We start from the raw sequence: 19,975 nt of genomic DNA, 5'->3' as shown, positions 1-19,975 counted from the left end.
AAAATAAGAAGAAAAAGGGAATGCTCCTTAAGATAAAAGGCCAAACATTGATGGTGCAGTGGTCTCACAACCCTTTAATAAAGGGGAAGAGATGTCCTGAGAACATTCCTGGTGGGTAATTACAAGGGACTTTCTACAAGAACAGGCTCTGCTCACTATTCCACACACTAATTATCCTTCTGGTGAATGGGCTTTTGCCCAGAGGCCCCGCCATCTAGACCCCCCAGTCACTTCCCTCTGAGGAAAGCATTCATCTTTTCCTTGCAGCCTGGGCCTAAACTATCTTGAATGGTATTGCCAGGGGCTCCTGACAAGTCTGGAGACAAGCACCTTTGTGGTATGACTTTATTTCTTGACCACAGAGATTAGCAGAGTTTTTACCGAGCTTTCAAAGGTTTTTTCCAGGGACAACCCCCCAAAACACCATTGGTCTTGAAAGGTGATCAAAATCCAAAACAGTTTCTTAGCAAATCTACCATCCAGGAGCAACAAACACTTGCTGAAATAAAATAGAATCTTGAGATAAAAACTCCCCAACCAGACTAAAAATGTCCAAGGATGTGGTGATGAGGCGAGCAAAGCCTAAAGCCCTTAATCTTTCTAGACCAAACAACGGTAAAGCTCACTTCAAACATTTCCATGCGTCTTCCTTGGGCCGCACAAAACTAAACTGTTTCTGTCTTCTGGACGTGTGTTTCCCTTCCTTATCCTAACATCTAAATGTAAACTCAGAGAGAACACAACATCTCAAAAACCCAAATGTTGTTTCTCTGTAAGATCCCGTTCGCTCTCCAGCTGAGAAGTTCATCATCTCCCAATTTAGTACCTATTCTTTCTCGAGTTGCAGTAAACATCATAATAGACACAAACAGGCAGCGCAGGTAGTGAGAACATCGCTGCCAAAAATATCCCAAGCCCCCCGCGGGCCGGCTTCCTCTCCCTGACTTCCTTCAGCGCATCAAGGACGCGTGCACGTTCGCCTTCCCCACGGCGCAGCACACTGCGCCCTTTTATGGAGTCATGGGCCCCTCACTTTCCTGCCGGTAGTGCTGTGTGTGTTGCCGAGGCTGCGAGCCAGTGACCTGGGCAACAACAAGCCCTTGTGGTTCAGAGATGACCGTCCATTAAGAGGAGAGAAGAGGGCGTTTGTAATGGAATTCTGTTCCGTTAAGTGTCTGGCTCAGCAAGATGCAATGAGTATCCGATTCGCCACACAGAGATCAATTGTTACCATAGCTTACTGGAGAACGGAACACTAACAGCTTTGGGAGGAGGAGAAAATATGTCCTCTCTCCCTCCCACTTATCTGACACAGAATGTTCTGGCTTCTGGATGGAGAGGAGGCGGGCACAGCCCAGGGATTGTCCCCTGCGCCTTGGATGTCCACAAAGCCCCCTGCCCAGGCGAAAAGGGATTTATAACCAACAAAGTACAGATCGCAAACCTTTAGATCTTAAGATTTTCCACATGCCTGATGTTCTTCAACAGAGAAGTAAAAGATGTTACCTTCTTAAAAACCTTTCTTCCTATATATCTCAGGAAAGAAGTAAAGCCAAAAACAAATGGGTCTTGGCATATTTTTAAAATCTTATTTCAGCTCTTAACTGTAAATCTTTGGTGGTTAGAAACTAACACTAATCAATCTGCTTGGCTCCCAGGGACCACGAGAATCATCTGCACCCCCTTGGTTCTGAATTTATCTTTCTTTTGTTCTTGTTTTGTGTGTGTGTGTGTGTGTGTGTGTGTGTGTGTTTTAACACATCTTTCTTTCCCCCCATTTTGTTTTAACTTCCTTTTCCTTCCATTCCATAACTCTCTCCCATCTCTGCTTTCTTTTATCTTCTTTGTTCATGTCATCCCGTCTCTTCCCAATTCCTTCCACTTTTTATTTCAGAAGGTACCTGCCTTCTACAGCAAACTCAGACTTTCAGAATCCAGCAGGTGCTTCTTGGAGAAATTTATGAATAAATGAAACTGAGGTTCAATCAGAAAATCATTGAGAATCTGGTCCTGAAAATCAACACTAAGGAGCGAGAGGGGAAAATGAAAGAGAAAATGGAAATCTGTTGGAGGAGAGAGATGTGACAGCTTCCCTTCCAGCCTTTTCTTCTTGATTAATGGAAAGAAGGGACTGGCTTGTTGAAATAGTGGACAAATCATGCCCAGCTGCAGGAAATGAGCAAGTACATAATAAAAAGTCCCTTAAAGAATAACAACAGAAAAAAGGAGTCATTTGCCCAACAGAAATGACCAGCTCTCCAGAAAAGCTCATTCATAAATTGGAAAAAATTGGTGTTCATCTACTTAATGGAATAGGAAGAGAAAAAAACTCCCCAGTCTGTGCTGTGGACCACGGCAGGGTCATCAGACCAAAAACAAGGGAGGGGACTTCTGTGAAATGCCACGGCTGAGAAGGAAATCACCTCACACCACCAAGAGGCCACCGCTACTCAGGCGCCTCCTGTATATACCCAACGATCAGAACAGATACCATCATATTTAATAAGAAGAAACCTGACTTTCCCTGCTCTTCCAGGGAGTCGCATCTATATCCCTTTCCTTTAGCTATGTCATTTTGTCCAGTATAATTTCTCCATCACGTCTCTACATCCTGGGTGATTTCAAATGTGGACGACAATGTCAAGCTGCCAGGGACTCACCTATCCGCCTGTGGGTTTCAGCACCCCACCCCACATCCATCGTAAAACTCAACGGAACACCAGGCTATGCAGACGCTGATGGGCAAAATTCCTTCCAGAGGGCTCAGTTCTCCCAACCACAGTGACTGTCAGAGTGCCTGTGGCTCACGGGCAATTAGATCATTACCTTCGTTCACATGGAAAATGAGCTCCTGGAGGATGCAGTGAGACTGAGTTTAAGGGCAGAGATGGACCAAGGAAGAAGAAAAGGAAAGAAAGATCATGTGCCTCCCCCTGTTCTTGGGTTTTTATGAAGAAACAAATAAGAAAATAAATAACCTGGGATCCTTTTATAAAAGCCATTAATATAAAATTTGGGGGGGATAAAAATCAAAACAGAAATGTGGTAATCATGCGGCATTATCCACCCTCCTTTTTTTTCTCCTTGTTTGTTTGATTTACAACTTACTCTTCTGTCATAAACAAAACATTTTGGACTATGGGCCTCATACAATTCCTCAACTTTGCTCTTCCAGGGTGAACATGACATGGATCACTGCACCTTTTCTTAAAATCCCTTAACCAAACTCAAATAACGTCAGATTCATGGGTTTTCATCTGATGGCAATAACTTCTAAGGAACAAATTTTCATGGAAGGAATTCACTTTTATCGGTTTGGTTTATGCCCTGAGCTAGACTCTTTACTACCCTGTTTGCTAAAAAGCTTAGCAGTTTAAAGTAAATCTTAGGAGAAAGTTAAATATTTTCCAGAGTGAATCTTCTTGTGCAGCTGGTGGTTAACTCATACATTCTAAAAACCAGGTCTTCAAAGAGAAATGAAAGATTTTAATCCCAAACTATTGTGGCTTTATTTCAGATAATTCAGGTTAGATTAAATCCACTCATGGGTCATTTTTCCTTCTCAAAATATCAAAGCACTTTATAGAGCTCTACTATTTAGGCCTCCTAAATCTTCTTTTTGAAGGTGAAAAAAAAAATCAACATGCTTAAAGAAGGACACAATTTTAGCTTTCTCTCCCATGGTTCTCTTTTTCTTTCTACTGGGAAAAGCAGATGGGACAGGAAACCCCAGAACAGTGTGATGTGTTGGGCCAGCGTTAGATATGACCACTCTTTTCTCTTAATTAGGAAAGAAGTCAGACTGGCCCACCACACCTTCTCTGTGAATAGAGAAGAATAATCCAGAAGGTTCCCAAGAAAATCACTGTGGTGGGCAGTGGGAGTCCCAGAGACACTGGACTCCCAGACTGAAGCTCAATCCATTGGGTTCCCATAAAACTTTCTTCATTCTTCCCACAGAACTTGTCCCAATCTAGTCTGCATTTTGCTATTCAGGGTCTTTCTTGCCTCTGTGATTCTGGCAAATTCTCTATTTTCTTGTAACTCTTAAGTTTGAAAGCTTCTGATGTTCCCTAGTTAGATGCAAAGTACTTGTGACAGGGAGGGAGTGTATCTTTTAGAAAATAGCCAACTCCTTTTGCATTTTCTCTCTTCCCTCTAACTCCTGTCTTAAAATAATCCCATTGATCTTCTCAATGTATCAGTGTCATAAAAATAAAAATGGTCTAATGCAGGGAGAGGGAATTGGGAGGTTGCTGTTCAACAAGTAGAAAGCTTCAGTTATATACGATGAAAAGGCTCTGAAGGTCCATTGTACAACATTGCACGTACAGTTAGAAATACTGTACTGTACACTTAAAATTTATAAGAAGGGTATTATCTCTTCTTATCACAATAGGAAAAAAAGAGAAATCAATATGAAATGGAGAAAAAAAATTCAAACAAAAAAGAATTCTCTAAAAAGAGTTAATATGTTTAAATGCTTAGGAACCTTGGATAAAGAATCTAAGAGAGAAGCAAAAAAGAGAGAAAGCCAGCACACCCATAAATTGTTTCAAAGCCATGCTGAGAGATTGTGAGCCCGCAGAAAACAAAAGGTCCCTATGAAGGATTTAAGAGATAAATTGTCTCCGCATCTACAACTGTAGAATTGTTACAAAGGGTTCTTTAAATATTCCTGATGGGAACCCAATGAATTGTGGCTGACAAGCGGGGGAAGGAGGACCGGAAAGGGCAGGACGTTGAGTAAATGAAAATGGTCCATTGCCTTGTCAGCCAAGCATACCTGCCTCGCTTTTTCAAGGCATTTTTTTTTCTTGATCCTTCCCATAACTTGTATCTCACTTCAATATCATCTTGTCCAGAATTGCTTATGTTTCGATCATCTCCATATTACATGCATCATATTTTTAAAGGTATAAAAATGAGCTTCTGGTTTGATTCATTAAAAGGCATTTCCACTGGGGACACCTGGGTGGCTCAGTCGGTTGAACGTCTGCCTTCAGCTCTGGTCATGATCCCAGGGTTCCGGGATCCTCCACATCAGGCCCCTCGCTCAGTGGGGAGCCTGCTTCTCCCTCTGTCTGCCACTCCCTCTGCTTGTGCTCACGCTCACTCTCTCTGATAAATAGACAAATATTTTTAAAAGGCATTTCCATCTTCTGACATTATCAAAGGCTCTCACCACTCAACATTCATTGATCCAATCAGTGGGCAAACTTTTATTCAGAACTAAATATGTGCAGGGCCCTGTGTTATGGGCTGCATTTCTGTTGTGCTCTCCCTGCCTGCAGAGATGACGCAACACCAACACACACACAGGTCGATGCACAAGCTCTTGTTTATTCCCTGAACGATCTTTCTCTCCCTTTCTTTCTCCTGCCCCTGCGGGGCAGTTCCCTTGCCTTATATAGGGCATAACAGCCAATCACAGAGGTGTTCACGTGAACAGGAGGTATCTGGGGCTCGTAGGCAGTGGTGGCATGCGGTGTTCATGTGATGAGCACGAGGTCACGTGTGGCCAGGGGGGATGTTTTTCGGGCTGTCCGTGCTGCTCGGGTTATGTAGCCGGCACCATCTTAGGGGCACGACCCCAACAGATTTCCTCATCATGGCTGCATTATGCTGTCATTGAAGTCCTCCTTATGCAGAAGTAAGCAGAGTAAAATCCAGGCTAGGAATAAAATCTATTAGACACCAGTGCTCGGGTGATGTCTTTCAGACACGAGCATTGTTAGTAACTAACATTCCATAAGAACTATGGACCTGCATTGTATCATTTATTCGTCACAGCAACTCTGGAGAAAATGACCATCTGTTATTCTAGAATACGAAAGGGGAAACTGAGGTACCCCATGGCTAAATAATGGAGGCAAATTCACAGACATGGCTCACTGGCCGCACTCCCTTGGGCTGCCCCCCAACTCCTTGAGGAAAACATCAGGGAAAGGCTGGATCCAATTATTTACATAATTTTAAATTTCTGACTTAAAACATTTTAATGACCATGCCACTGTTTGGCACTAAGCTTTTCTGGGGTTTGTTGGTTTATTTTGTATTTTATTTAATTTTTTAACCTGGAAAAAGAAAAGCAATTTAAAATGCATAAAATCCTTTTTTTTCTTTTTTCTTAAATAAAAGGACACCAACTGCAGAATGCATGTGTAGAAAACCCACCAGACCAGAATATGATCAGAGCCACCTCCCTGGTTAGCAAGTGTTTTCCATAAAAGAACTGCTTAGGACCACTTTGGGTTTTCTAGGCTATAAGATCTCAGCTGCAATAATTCAACTATCTGTGCAGCTCCGAAGCAACAGGACAAGACCTAAATGAGCGTGATGAGTTTCATTAATTTTATTTTAATAAAAAGCTCTCCACCCCCTCACCCCACCCCCCGGCTCCTCCTGATTCCACCCATCCCCTTCTGTCAAAGTTACTCTCCCTACAGAGTCTCCTTTCAAGTCAAAGTTCTTAACCCGGGGTCCATAGGCTTCAGGTGTCTAAACTCATCGAAATTCTTTCAGGAAGTTCACAGTCAAGCCTAAGACCCAAGAGTTCCATCAGGAGCTGCTGCCAGCCAGCTGTGCGGCCCTCAGGGCTGCTCACTTCCTGCTCTATCTTTGGTTACTTTTCCCTGTGGTTTAGGAGCCTGCTCACACTAATCTATCGTCTGGGTCCCAAACACATCTTGCACAACTTTCAAGTCTCTGAGCTTTGCAAATCCTTTTCCATCTCTTTGGTGGGGACCTTTGATTTAATTCCATTCCATTCGCGAACCTCCGTTAACGAGCTCTTCCTGGCAGTCTCGGGCTGTGTGTCCTGGGACTAGAGACACAGATCATACGGCTGCGAGTTAGTCCCACAAGCAAACATGTAATTACCAATTCAGTGTGGCAGGGAGGGTAAAAGGTGCTGTCAGAATACTCAGGACGGGTGCCTAACCCAGACTTCGGGCATCAGGAGATCTTTCGACAAGGAAATGCTGGTTAGGCGGGGGCCTAAAACTTGGGAAATCGCACCGTCGTTAAGCTGGGGACCGTCTGTGTACGGATTCCTGGCCTCTCCCCTGGAACTTCTCATTCATTCCGTTGGTCTGGGTTGAAATCAAAGAGTTGGCTTTTCCAGCATTCATTCATTCATTCATTCACTCATTCATTCATTCATTCAAAGTAGCCTCCACTCCCAACGTGCGGCTTAAACTCAAGACCCTGAGATCAAGAGCTGCCTAAGGTTGAGTCAGCTGGGCACCCCTTTCTGGCCAGTTTTTAAGGATGATTCTTACTTTAGGAAAGTTTGGGAAAATACATCCTGACTCCCTCCCCCAACTCAGCAAAACGTATTACATGTAGATTCCCATGGCCCTTGAACCTCACCAGTATCACAGTGTTCCTAGGTTGCTCTATAATTATTTTTTGTACGTATCTGTTTTCCTTGTAGACTGTGAGCTCTCCCCTTCTTACTTGCGTGGGTGTTGCCAGCACCTGGCACAGGGTCTTAAACTCAGTAAATGGCCAAGTGCATTCGAGAAAAACAACCACCTTCCAGATGGCCGCTTAGTGCGAGTCCATTGGGCGGACCAAAGGTCAGACGCAGCAATAAAGCGAAAGTAGCTTCAGTCTGCAGGAGCAATTTATCAGTAAGGTCTTGTTCGGAATATTCATATCAAGGTCAGGAGGATGTTCCTGTTACGAGTTCCAGCAGAAACTCTTCTTCACCCTAAACTTCTCCTGACCGGCTGAGAGCCGGGCAGTCCTTGCTTGTGTCCCTCCCGTCGCTGCCCCCCTGGAAAAGGCCTCCTTTGGCTCGCCTTTCAAGTCATCCAACGACTGCCTTTGACCATCTGACCTTCTGTGACAGCAAATTCCTTTAGCTGACCGCAAGCTGCTTGAAGAAGTTATTTCCTTTTATTTGTCCCAAATTTCCTCCTTAAACCAGTTGTCCTCATTTAAGGAATAACTTCTACAGGAGAAATTAATTCAATTACTGTTTTGTGTGTGGGGGCAGAGGGGAAAAGTTCAGGGGATACAAGTATTTAAGAAATCCACTTCAGAATTTCTTATTTGGTTGCAAATTATTTATTCTTTTTTTTTTTTTCTGTATAATATGTGCCCATTTTGCAAATTAGAGGAAAAAAAGAAAGAAAGGGTATAAATCCTGCCAGCTAGAATGTTATGCTCCTATCATAGGATTTCATTTTAAATAGACACGGGAGCATTTTCTCATGTGTAAATGATTTTGTCACATAAGCTTACTATAGCTAGCATTGAACGCAAGTCTGTGCAATGATGTGATGCTTGAAATATTACTGTCTTCCAGGTGGAAAAGTGACGTGAGGGGTGCATGGAACCAAGGAAAGGGAGGGACAGGGGCTAAAAGAATTGTGACATTGGTAGTGGAACCGCTGTGAGGATTTGTCACTTCAGCTCTGTCTGGTTTCAGAAAGAAGTGGAACCACCACTAGGACAGTATGAAGAATCCAGCTCCCTTGCCCAATGTTTTCGTCCTCGAAAAAAAATCTGTGTAGTACTCTTTTGGAGACTTTCCAACCATTTCCCTTCATTAACTAGTTCTAACTCCCAATTTTCTCCAGTCTCTGAACATACTGGGTTAGACCAGGGATACCTTACTCTGTTTAGTTTGCCAGGGAAGAAAGCTCACAGGGAGATTAGTCCCTTTAATTAGTCCAAGGGAGAGCTGAGTTTGGCTTGGCAAACTGGGATTCCTTCCCTAAGGGATCCTAGGAAAAGCCAAAAAGGGATTTCCTCAAGATTGGAGGTTTTTATGGGCTTTTTTGTTTTTCTTTAATGATTGTGATTTTATTACTTTTATCTTTTAAAGGTGTATACTCATTATAAAACATTTATTGATGGAGAAGATCAAAGATGAAAATAGAGAATCATAAATCACCCAACACCTGGTCTCTGCTCTCCTGTCTGAGATGTTCTCACTCAGTCAGGATTCTGTGCCAAGCTTCACTCCACCCAGGGGTGGATGTAGCTAGCCACGTTCATGGAAGTTCCTGCATCTTGGCTCAGCCCCACAGTTCAGTGATGACCCCTGGAAAAATGAGAAAGCCTCATCTATCTTTTGCTCACTGGATAATTCCGAGGTGGTAAGAGGAGGCCTTGGTCCCTGCTACTTTTCCTTCATCTTTTCCCTGGACTTAACCCTCCGTCCCCATCTCTCTGCACTGGGGAAGATTGGTGAGCATTTTTGGAAACTGAGCAAAACCACACCAGAATCTTCTGTTCCCTTCTCTGCAGCCTACCCCATTCTGATGGCAGTGGCATGAAGCTGTGCCTCTTTCTTTGTTTTGGTCTTACTGATATATTTTTTTCCTGGTTTTTATTTTGTTTTATCCATTCCTTGAGGGAATACAGAAGAGAGAGATACTATTTATTGAATTACTCAACCATCAAAAAAAAAAAGAAAGAAAGAAAGAAAGAAATCTTGGGGCACCTGGGTGGCTCAGTTGGTTAAGCGTCTGCCTTTCGCTCAGGTCATGATCCCGGGGTCCTGGGATCAAGTCCCAAATTGACTCCCTACTCAGCGGGGAGCCTGCTTCTCCCTCTCCCTCAGCCTGCTGCTCCCCTGGCTTGTGTTCTCTCTTTCTCCATCAAATAAATAAACAAATAACTTTAAAAAATGAAATCTTGCCACTTGCAACAAGTGGTTGGAACAAGAGAATATTATGCTGAGCAAAATAAGCCAATCAGAGAAAGACAATTATCACATGATTTCACTCATGTGGAATTTAAGAAACAAAACAGAGGAGTATAGGCCAAGGGAGGGAAAAATAAAACGAGATGAAATCAGAGAGGGAGACAGACCATAAAAGACTCTTAATCATAAGAAACTAACAGGGTTGCTGAAGGAGAGGGGGCCGGGGGGATAGGATTACTGGGTGACAGGCATTTAGGAAGTCCCGTGATGTAATGAGCACTGGGTTTTATACACAATTAATCACTGAACTCTACCTCTGAAATTAATAACTTATGATGACTTATGATATGTTAATTGATTGAATTTAAATAAAATTAAATTTAATTTTTAAAAAAGAGAGATTCTTTGCACTGAATTCACTATTTTGAATTCCATATTTTGCAAGTCCAGGTTTTTAAGTCCCTGCTGGACTGGTGGTGGCTCTCCGAAAGTTCCAAGCAGGGAATCTCTTTCGTTGACTTCAGTCAACAGTCATGACTTCCCAATGGGTACAGGGACAGGCATGAAGGAATCAAGTGCAAATTCCAGGAAGGGCCTTTCAGAAGAGGGAGAGAGCCTTGGCGGTTGCATCCCCCATGGAAAATTGGTATCCTTAATTCATACTGAATGTAGTTATATTTAATTGTTGAATATAATGCATAAGCACCTTCCTCCTCCATTGCAATAAGTCATAGCTTGCCCTATTGTTGCTATATTAAACTCTCTCTAAGAATAAGACTTAAGAAGATTCTCTCATGGAGATTGGAGCAATATTCAGATATAGAAAGTTCTAATAAAGGCTAAATCTTCAAATAAGATTTTTTTTTAAAAATCACCTAATGATTTTCATCTATCCCAAGTGTGGTGGGAGAGCTAGAATAGAGTTACGATTCCAAGACCTCAGGAAGACTATCCAAAGGCAACCTCACTTGTCACTGGTGCCAGGTGGTCTCTGTGGTTCCCTCCAAAATAGAACCATTCTAGGGATGTCCCTGACGTCAGCTCTGATATTGATGATTCCTGAAACAAACATTTATTTAGCAGCTACTATGTAACAGGTTCCATGTGAGGCAATGGAAATGCAAAGATGGAAAAGACACTGGCCTCTTTTCTTAGAAGATCGTAGTCTACTGGGGGAGGAAGCTGATACATAGCTAATTTCTAGTCACTGCAATACTGTAATATAATAGAGACATGAACGGATGCTGAGGGTATTAGAAGCCTACGGATAAGTATGCATATCTTCACTTAAAAACTTATTCAAGAGAGACATGATGTGAGCTGTTCTCAGAGTGCCAGGCAGAGAAGAAGGTGAGCGATTAAGACAAAGGACCTAGGGTGTTTGAAGGCATACAGGTGTCAAAAGCTGGCTTGGCCCAGAACCGTGAGAGGTTGAATGTAACTGGGCCATAAGGTTCATGTATGAGTAGGGGAATGGAGAGGAAGGCAAGATTAGAATAAGCCTGGAAACAGACTAAAGAGTTTTGCCCACCATCCTCGAGAATCTGGAAGTCATCCTATCGAAAAGCAGAGGGAGTGGATGGAATCGAGCTTTCTTTTAGGACCTGACTTCTTGTGGCAGGGATAAAAAATGGCTGCAGTGGGGAGAGATTAAAGGATTAATTACGAGGCTCTTGCAGTTTTCCTGACAACAAGAACACAAATCTGAGCTAGAGTAACTACAGTGGGGAGCGAAGGGTAAGGGACAGAATCAGAAGATGTTGCAATGAAAAAGTTTGGGTTTGATGAATATCCCAATGGGAATGGGGCTGAGTAAAATAAGTTTTCCATTTTTTTCCCTTCAAACACAGGGTAGGGGGTGGCCATAGCTAAGGAAAGAATGCACTTGCAAGGGAGAAGCGAGCTCTAGAAGGGAAGCCCGAGGAGTCACTCATGGAGACTGAGCACAGACAGAGGGAAGAGGAAAGCCAAATCATGAGGTCCCTTTAGGATCCAACCCAGACCCTTAAGCTACACAGTTGACATGGTGAGTTTAAAATATATGAAATATATGAAAATATCCACAGAGTTCATTTCCAGAACTCTCTGGCTTTTCCTTTTGGCTCATTTGAACCTTAGCTTACCGAAGGATGAAGCCTTTTTCACACTACCCTTCCCCTAGGTCTTCTGACTAGTTGTTCCTCTGAGGTTCTCTCCCCGGGCACCTTCCTGCCTCCTGACATGTGGCCTGACTTCTAATCTGAGTTACGTCTCTCCCCCTTGACCAGAACCTTTATTGACTGCCGGGCCGATAATGTCCCCTCTTAGGACAGCCCCGCCACCTCCCACACTTGCAAACCAACCTGTGGGGTTCTTGCCAAGGAAACTGTCAGGATCAGATACAGGAAGGAAAAATCAGAGAAGGGACTTGAGAAGTTATTTTTCTAAATTCCCTACCAAAGTCAGGATTCTTTTTGACAATACCCTCAACCAGCAGTCATGCAGCGTCTTCACACCCGTATCCAGTGGCACCAACCGCCTACTCTGATGTCGACGGGGCTGCATTCTTACTGTGAGCCGATCGCTCTAACACCACCACTCACCAATCCAGTTCTGGCTTCTGTGTCCACACAGAGCAGACCTCACCCATACCTACCAGACAGCCCTTAGATGTGAAAGCCTGCATTGTCTTTATTTCTGCTCCAGCTTGAACTTCCCTCGCAGCTCTGTAGGTGATGTGCTACTATCCAGCCTCTTGATGATTCTGATTGTTTTGTCTGGGAACAAAAGAACTCTTGATTTAGACGCTGCAGTAGTTTCCTGGCGCTCTTATAACAAATGACCACAAAATCTGTGGCATAACACAAGATAAATTAAGGGCATCTGGGTGGCTCAGTCAGTTGAGTGTCTGTCTTCAGCTCAGGTCATGATCCCAGGGTCCTAGGATAGAGCCCCGCATCGAGCCCCTTGCTCAATCACCCAGACAAATAAATAAATATAATCTTTCAAAAAGAAAAGATAAATTAGCTATCCTATATTTCTGGAGTTTAGAAGAGTAACCTGAATCTGGCAGGACTGAAATCAAGATGTCTGCACGCTCCTGCCTTTCTCCATCTTCAAAGTCTATCTTGTCTCCTTCTTTTATACGGACATTTGCAAGTATATTTAAGGCCCAACTGGATAATCCAGGATAATCTTTCCATCTCGAAATCCTTAGTGTAATCAGGGATACAAAGTCCTTTCTGCCAGAGAGGACAACATTCTCAGGCTCTGGACATTAGGGCTGAGGTATCTTTGAGAGCCATTACTCAGCCAACCACAAATACTTCAACCAATGCACTCTTAAGTCTGCTTTACTTTTTCATCAACCAAATTTTGCCATCAACCAACACACTCCCACTCTTCTTCATATCAATTGCTGTCATGCTGGGTCTCACTGGGTAGTCCTGAGGACTCTCTTCTCCCTGCGGGCACATGGTAGAGCTGCACTGCTCTCTCCCCCTAGCCCCAGGAGTAGTCATGTCTCTTTCTTGGTCAAGGTGATGTGAGATGACAGGACGCTTCTGTTCCATTCTACTTCTTTCCATTGGCTTTAGTTTCCACTAGTTTTAGAAGACAAAATCCTGGACAGAAACGAATGACACTGGGCTTATCTTGCCTTACTATATTTCCCTTCTGCTATCTTGCCTTTAAGGGATAATTGGATTTTTCTCTGTCACTGTGACCAGTGATGTTCCGATGATAACTTCTCTACCTGCCTGGATTCCAGAGTGTGGAAAACGCAAAGCAAAGTCCCCAGATGATGGGGCGCCTGGTTGGCTCAGTGGTTTGGGCTGCTGCCTTCGGCTCGGGTCATGATCTCAGGGTCCTGGGATCGAGCCCCGCATCGGGCTCTCTGCTCCGCAGGAAGCCTGCTTCTCTCTCTCTCTCTCTCTCTCTCTCTCTCTCTCTCTGCCTGCCTCTCTGCCTACTTGTGATCTCTGTCTTTCAAATAAATAAATAAAATCTTAAAAAAAAAAAAAAAGTCCCCAGATGACCCACTGTGGACATGTGAGGTGAATCAGAAATAAAACCTATTGTCAAGTCCCTGGGATTCTGAGGCTGTGACTTGTTACAACCACATAATCTAGCCTATCCTGACTAATACAAACTCTTTCTATAGATAAGTCTGTTTTCAAAATCTAAACAGGGAATTTCTTATTTTTTCCTCACTAAATTTCATCTTTTCTATAATAGCCAAGCTTTCAAGGGTTACATGATGCCTAGGAATCTTTTAATATATTTTTATACATAAAAATATATAAATAAATATATATATTATATTACTATATATGTATATGTGTGTATATATACATAGAAAAGCTTTTATGTCTATATTATATATATAATATATAATCATATCTATAATATATATATTAAAATTTCATCTTTTTGTAGTGGCCAAGCCTTCAAGACTTTCATATATAATGTTATATATTATATATTATATAATGTTATATATATTATATATAATATATATTATATATTATATATTATATAATGTTATATATGAAAGTCTTGAAGGCTTGGCCACTACAAAAAAGATGAAATTTTAATATATATATTATATATTATATATATATTATATATTATATATTATATATATATTATATATATAATGTAGACATAAAAGCTTTTCTATGTACATATACACACATATTATATATATGATTATATATCATATATTATTATAATCATATATGTCATGTATGTATATGATTTCTAGGCATCATGAAAGTCTTGATGGCTTGGCCACTACAAAAAAAAAGAAATTTATATGTTAAATTATATTTAATTATTATTAAAATATGAAATGTATATTAATATATAATATATTTAAAATACATATACGTGAGAGAACTCAATCCCAGGGCCCTGGGAGCATAAGTTGAGCTGAAATCAAGAGTCAACTGCTCAACCGATTGAACCCCCCAGGTGCCCCTCAATGCCTAAGAATCTTTTTTTCCCTAAGATTTATTTATTTATTTATTTAAGAGAGAGGGAGAGCGGGAGCGCCTAAGCAGGGGAAGCAGCAGGCAAAGGGAGAGGGAGAATTGGGCTTCCCAGGAACAGGGAACCTGATGCAGATGCCTAAGAATCTTGAAGCAATCATGCTTTGCAATGGATACTTGATTACTCTGAAATATGATCAACATTTCTGCTGTGTTTTTATCCAAATTACTGATTTGGAAAAAGTCTATGAGGACAAAGTCAAGTGTATCAACCCGCAGCATGCCATTTGAAAAGTCTCCCCAGATTCACACTGATCGAAAAAAAATGATAATATAATCAATGGAGATGTGTTACCCTTCAGCATGACTCACAGGCCCCAAACTTTTCCAAGTACTTAGGGTTGGCAGGATATTTCCATTACAAAATTCCGGTAACCTTTTAAAAAGTTCGTTTAGCATGTCAGCTTTGCTCTTAGGGAATCCAAGCCAGCTCATAGTGAACAACACATTCCTCACTAAGTGCTCCTGGACCATCTGATTAAATTAAGTCTCTAAAATTGTCCAGAGGTTTACGTAAATATCACTGGTTTGTATTTTCTTACAAATATTGTAAGACCATTTCTTACTATTTGGGGCAGCAAAGGGAAATTCTGTTCCATTCTACTTCTTTCCATTGGCTTTAGATTCCACTGGTTTTAGAAGACAAAATCCTGGACAGAAACAAATGACACTGGGCTTGTCTTGCCTTACTATATTTCCCTTCTGCTATCTTGCCTTTAAGAGTTCAAATGTAGTGGGTACCCAAGCAGGAGATCCATCATCCTTGTGAGGAGGAGGAGAGGTGACTCTTAATCTCCTATATTAACTAACAAATTTTGGTATTTTTGTAGACACCTGAGGAGCACGTGTGGCGTACTTTGATGGGCTCTCGAATCAAAGTACCAGGGTTTCAATCCTGTCTTCACTGCTTGCAGGTTTCCTGAGTTTGGACAAATCGCTCATTCTCAAATCCTCGATTTCCTCGTCTGAAAAATGATTTAATAATAAGATCTGCTTATAGTGTTATTGGAGGTGGAAGTTAGATATTCCAGGTAAATTGCACAGAATAAGGTAAGTAAGTGCTCAATAAATGTCTTTCATACTACACAAGATATCCCCTGTACTAATGAGCATAGAGATAAATAATCAATACACTAATTTGCAAGAGTACACAAGAAGGGAGCACCTATTTCTTGCTAGACTGTTATGTGAGATAAGAGAAATTATGATGCATTAAGTATAGTCCAGATGTTGCCTAGTGCTGGGGGAAACTGGCTGCAACCTTTTCGTTTTTTGTAACTCGTGGTTGTATGCCTTTGCCATTCTTTGTCCCCGACAGAGGGCATTGAGTCAGCATAATAGGTTTCAAAGACTAGACACATCATGATTACATCCTGTAGTATCGCTTGGCTAGCTTAACAGATAAGATATTAAAAGTAGCATATTATCAGAAAATAGGGGAAATATCACTGTTTTGTATCGTTTTCTCTCTCTAGGGAAAACAAGTTTTCTTTCTTTCTTTTTTTTTTTTAGATTTAATTTATTTATTTGACAGAGACAGAGATCACAAGTAGGTAGAGAGACAGGCAGAGGGAGAGGGAGAAGCAGGCTCCCTGCTGAGCAAAGAACCTGATGTGGGGCCCAATCCCAGGAGTCTGGGATCATGACCTGAGCCAAAGGCAGACGCTTAACCAAGCCCCTCCACTGCAGCATCCCTCAGAGTAGCTTTTAAAGAAAACGAACTTTTAAAATTTGCCAAAGGAGAGCAGGACTATTATTTCCGAGATTGCTATTACTTCAGACACTGGTTGTCTTACTCGAATTTCCATAAAATATTTATGTTAAAAAAAATCTAAAAGGATGAGGCATGATAATTGAGTTTATTTTCATTTTATGGATCAATCAAAATAAAACCTTCTTAAGTCTACATCAGACCATAAGACTGAAATTTATACTGATTTTGGATGAAAAAAAATATTTTTTTGCCTTTCATAACAACATCGATGACATAAAGCCTATCATGAATTCTTATTTTACTCCTGTTAACTTGATTTGTGTGATGTGTGATATTTACTGACCTGGCCTTCGTCTGCCTCCCTCTCTCTCTGTCTCTCTAAGATAGGATATTTGTCGTTCATTTGAGAACGGCAATGCTGACACGATATATGATGAGAGCCTGAGTCTGCAGACTCTTTCATCTGCGTACTTACTTTCTGAAGTGCATTCCTTCACGGAATCATGGTCAGTTCCACCCTTCCTAAAATAATACTATGGCACGTCAAGATCTACCTCATCCCTCCCCCACTACCCTAATTGCACATAAACCCACTGTTGTAGAATCTGAGAATAGGGGGCTGTCGGGGCTGGCTAGGTAATTTACGGGGCCCAGTGCAAAATGAAAATGCATGACCCTTTGTTCAAAAAGCCAGGAAAAAAAGTGTCATTATAAGCACTGTCTTGAAAAGCTTTTTCTTGCTTCTGTGTTCTCTCTTGACCAATCATGGTAGGTTTTTGGTGGTTTTTTTTTTTTTTTAATTTTACTTATTTATTTGACAGAGATAGAGAGATCACAAGTAGGCAGAGAGGCAGGCAGAGAGAGAGGGTATTTCACTGTCCATTCTTATGTTGTGCAATGCCAATTTGGAATGTAGAGGTCAGCGTTTGAGTCACGCGAAATCATTGAAACTCCACAATTAATATTTTGTTGTTTGTGCACATGTCATATGTATTTTGTTCTTACAAGAACGGTGGAAATGCTGCCTAAGACCACACTGTTTTCCTTTCCCTTCTGGCTGCACACACATTTTGTCCCCACCCTCTACCTTTGGTTTACTTATGAGTAAGGAAAGACAGGATGAAAAAGCAACTACGTATTGCACCATCTTCCCCTTTCCTTTTAGCTTGTCACTTTCAGCATAAAGAGTTGGTGACTACAGGGAAGTAACATGAACCGGAAGGAATACAATAGGCTTCCTTGGTGCTTTGTGTTTCGTAAAACACCATCACTTTCATTCTGCATTCGAAGGAAGTTTACATTTGAGCAGAAAAGAAGCCACTTGGGGCTGTCAGCACCCCCCACACCCATTTGACTCAGTCATGGATGTGACACAATTACCCCGCACTCAGCTTTGAGTCTCACTGGACTCCTGTGGATCCTGGGTCCTCCAGGATTTTGTGCTCATATTCTCTGTTCAAAAGCTCCATTGTCCAATCAGACTTCCTCATAAAACCCAAGTTCAAAGATAAGGTTGCTAAGAACATCAACATGGTGGCAGCAGAGAATTAAACCAAGCATGGGGCTCTTCTGAGCATGGGACCCTTTTCAATGTGGGCTCTTCTAAGTATGGGGCCCTGTGTAATGGCACGGGTCTCATGGCCAAGAAGCTGACCCAATATCTTATTATGTTGGAGCTCAGAGGCTGTTCATGTGTGACAGGTAGGCTGCAAATGGTAAGTGGGAAATATGGCAGATCCTGAAAGGCTAACTACAGAATAACCATATAATCCAGCAATTCCAATTAGAAGTCTATATCCAAAAGAATTGAAAGCGAAGACTCAAACCACGTTCATTGCAACATAACTCACAGTCATCAAAAGGTAGAAACAAACCAAAGGTCCACCGACATGTGAATGGATAAACAGAGGTGGTATATCCATACAATGAAATATTATTCAGCCATAAAAATGAATAAAGTTCTGGTATATGCTGTAGCACAGAAAAAAAACTTTGAAAACGTTATTTTAAATGAAGAAAAAAAAGAAAAGAAAGAAAGGAGAGAGATAGAAGACAAACCAAGAAACAGACTCTTAAGTATAGAGAAGAGACCGTACATGGGTGGAAATGGGTGGGGGATGGGTGAAATAGAGGGTAAGGATGAAGGCAGGCACTTGTCATAATGAGCACCGGGTGATACTTGGAAGTGTTGAATCACTATATTGTAACTTGAAACTAATATTACACTGTGTGTTAACTAACTAGAGTTTACATAGAAACTTAAAGAAAAAAATTGTCTTACAGCAAATAACATGGGATTTCATTCACATGAAATATTTAGAACAGGCAAATTCACAGACAGAAAACAGAATAGAGGTTGTCAGGGTTTGGGGGATGGTGAATGGAGTTACCGCACAGTGGTTACAGAGCTTCTGTTCAGAGGAATGAAAATATTTTTTGGAAGTAGGTAATGGTGATGATTGTACAATATTGGGAATATACTTAATTTATTGAATTATACACTTAAAATTGTTAAAATGGCAAATGTCACATGATATATATATTTTACCAAATAAAACTTGTTTAAATAAATGAGTAGAAACAAAAACCAATCTGATTAAAGGATGGGCAAAGGGTGGCTCTCTGGGTGGCTCATTTGGTTGGGTGGCCAACTCTTGATCTCAGCTCGAGTCTTGATCTCTGGGTTGTAGGTTGGGGCCCTGTGTTGGGCTCTGGGCTAGGCATGAAATGTACTTTAAAAAAGGGGGACAGAGGACCTGAATCCACATTTTTCCAAAGAAGACATACAAATGGCCAATGGATATATGAAAAGGTGCTAAGGTCACTAACAATCAGGGAAATGCAAATCAAAACCACAAGATCTCCCCATACACTTGTGAGAATGGATATTATCGAAAAGGCAAGAGATGACAAGTGTTGGTGAAGAAATGGAGAAAAGGGAATCCTGTGTATTTTTGGTGTGAATTCAAATCGGTGCAGCCGCTGTGAGCAGTATATGGAGCTTCCTCAAAAAGTTAAAAATAGATGATCCAGCAATCCTGCTTCGGAGTATTTATCCAAAGGAAATGAAAACACTATGAGGAAGGGATATTGCACCCCCATGTTCATTATACCAATTATACCTAATTGTCCATCAATAGATGAATGCATGGAGATGTCTCTCTCTCTCTCTCACACACACACACACACACACACACAATGGAATAAAAAACACGATAGCTATAGTTACTAAGACTGTTTTGTATAACTGAAATTTGCTGAAGTGTAGAACTTTAAATGTCTCGCTATTTAACTATCTCACCAAAAAAAAAAAAGGCAAGATAAATATGTGAGGTGGTGGATGTATTAATTAACCAAATGATGGAATCCTTTCACAGTGTATTGAGTAATGTAGATTAACCTTTCTATAACATGAAGTTGAAGGGTTTAATAGAACAGAGCTTGACCTCCCTGAGAAACAAGGAATTCTGACAGCAGACCGCTTTTAAATCCAGACTGCAGCTCTTTCCTGGTCCCAGCCCATCAGCTCACCCTGCAGATACTGGAGTTGCCAAAATCATGCGAGAC

The sequence above is a fragment of the Mustela lutreola genome, chromosome 5, assembly GCF_030435805.1.
Source record: "Mustela lutreola isolate mMusLut2 chromosome 5, mMusLut2.pri, whole genome shotgun sequence".
Taxonomy (NCBI): domain Eukaryota; kingdom Metazoa; phylum Chordata; class Mammalia; order Carnivora; family Mustelidae; genus Mustela; species Mustela lutreola.
The sequence above is the reverse complement of the archived record's forward strand: the minus strand, read 5'-3'. Positions refer to the sequence as shown.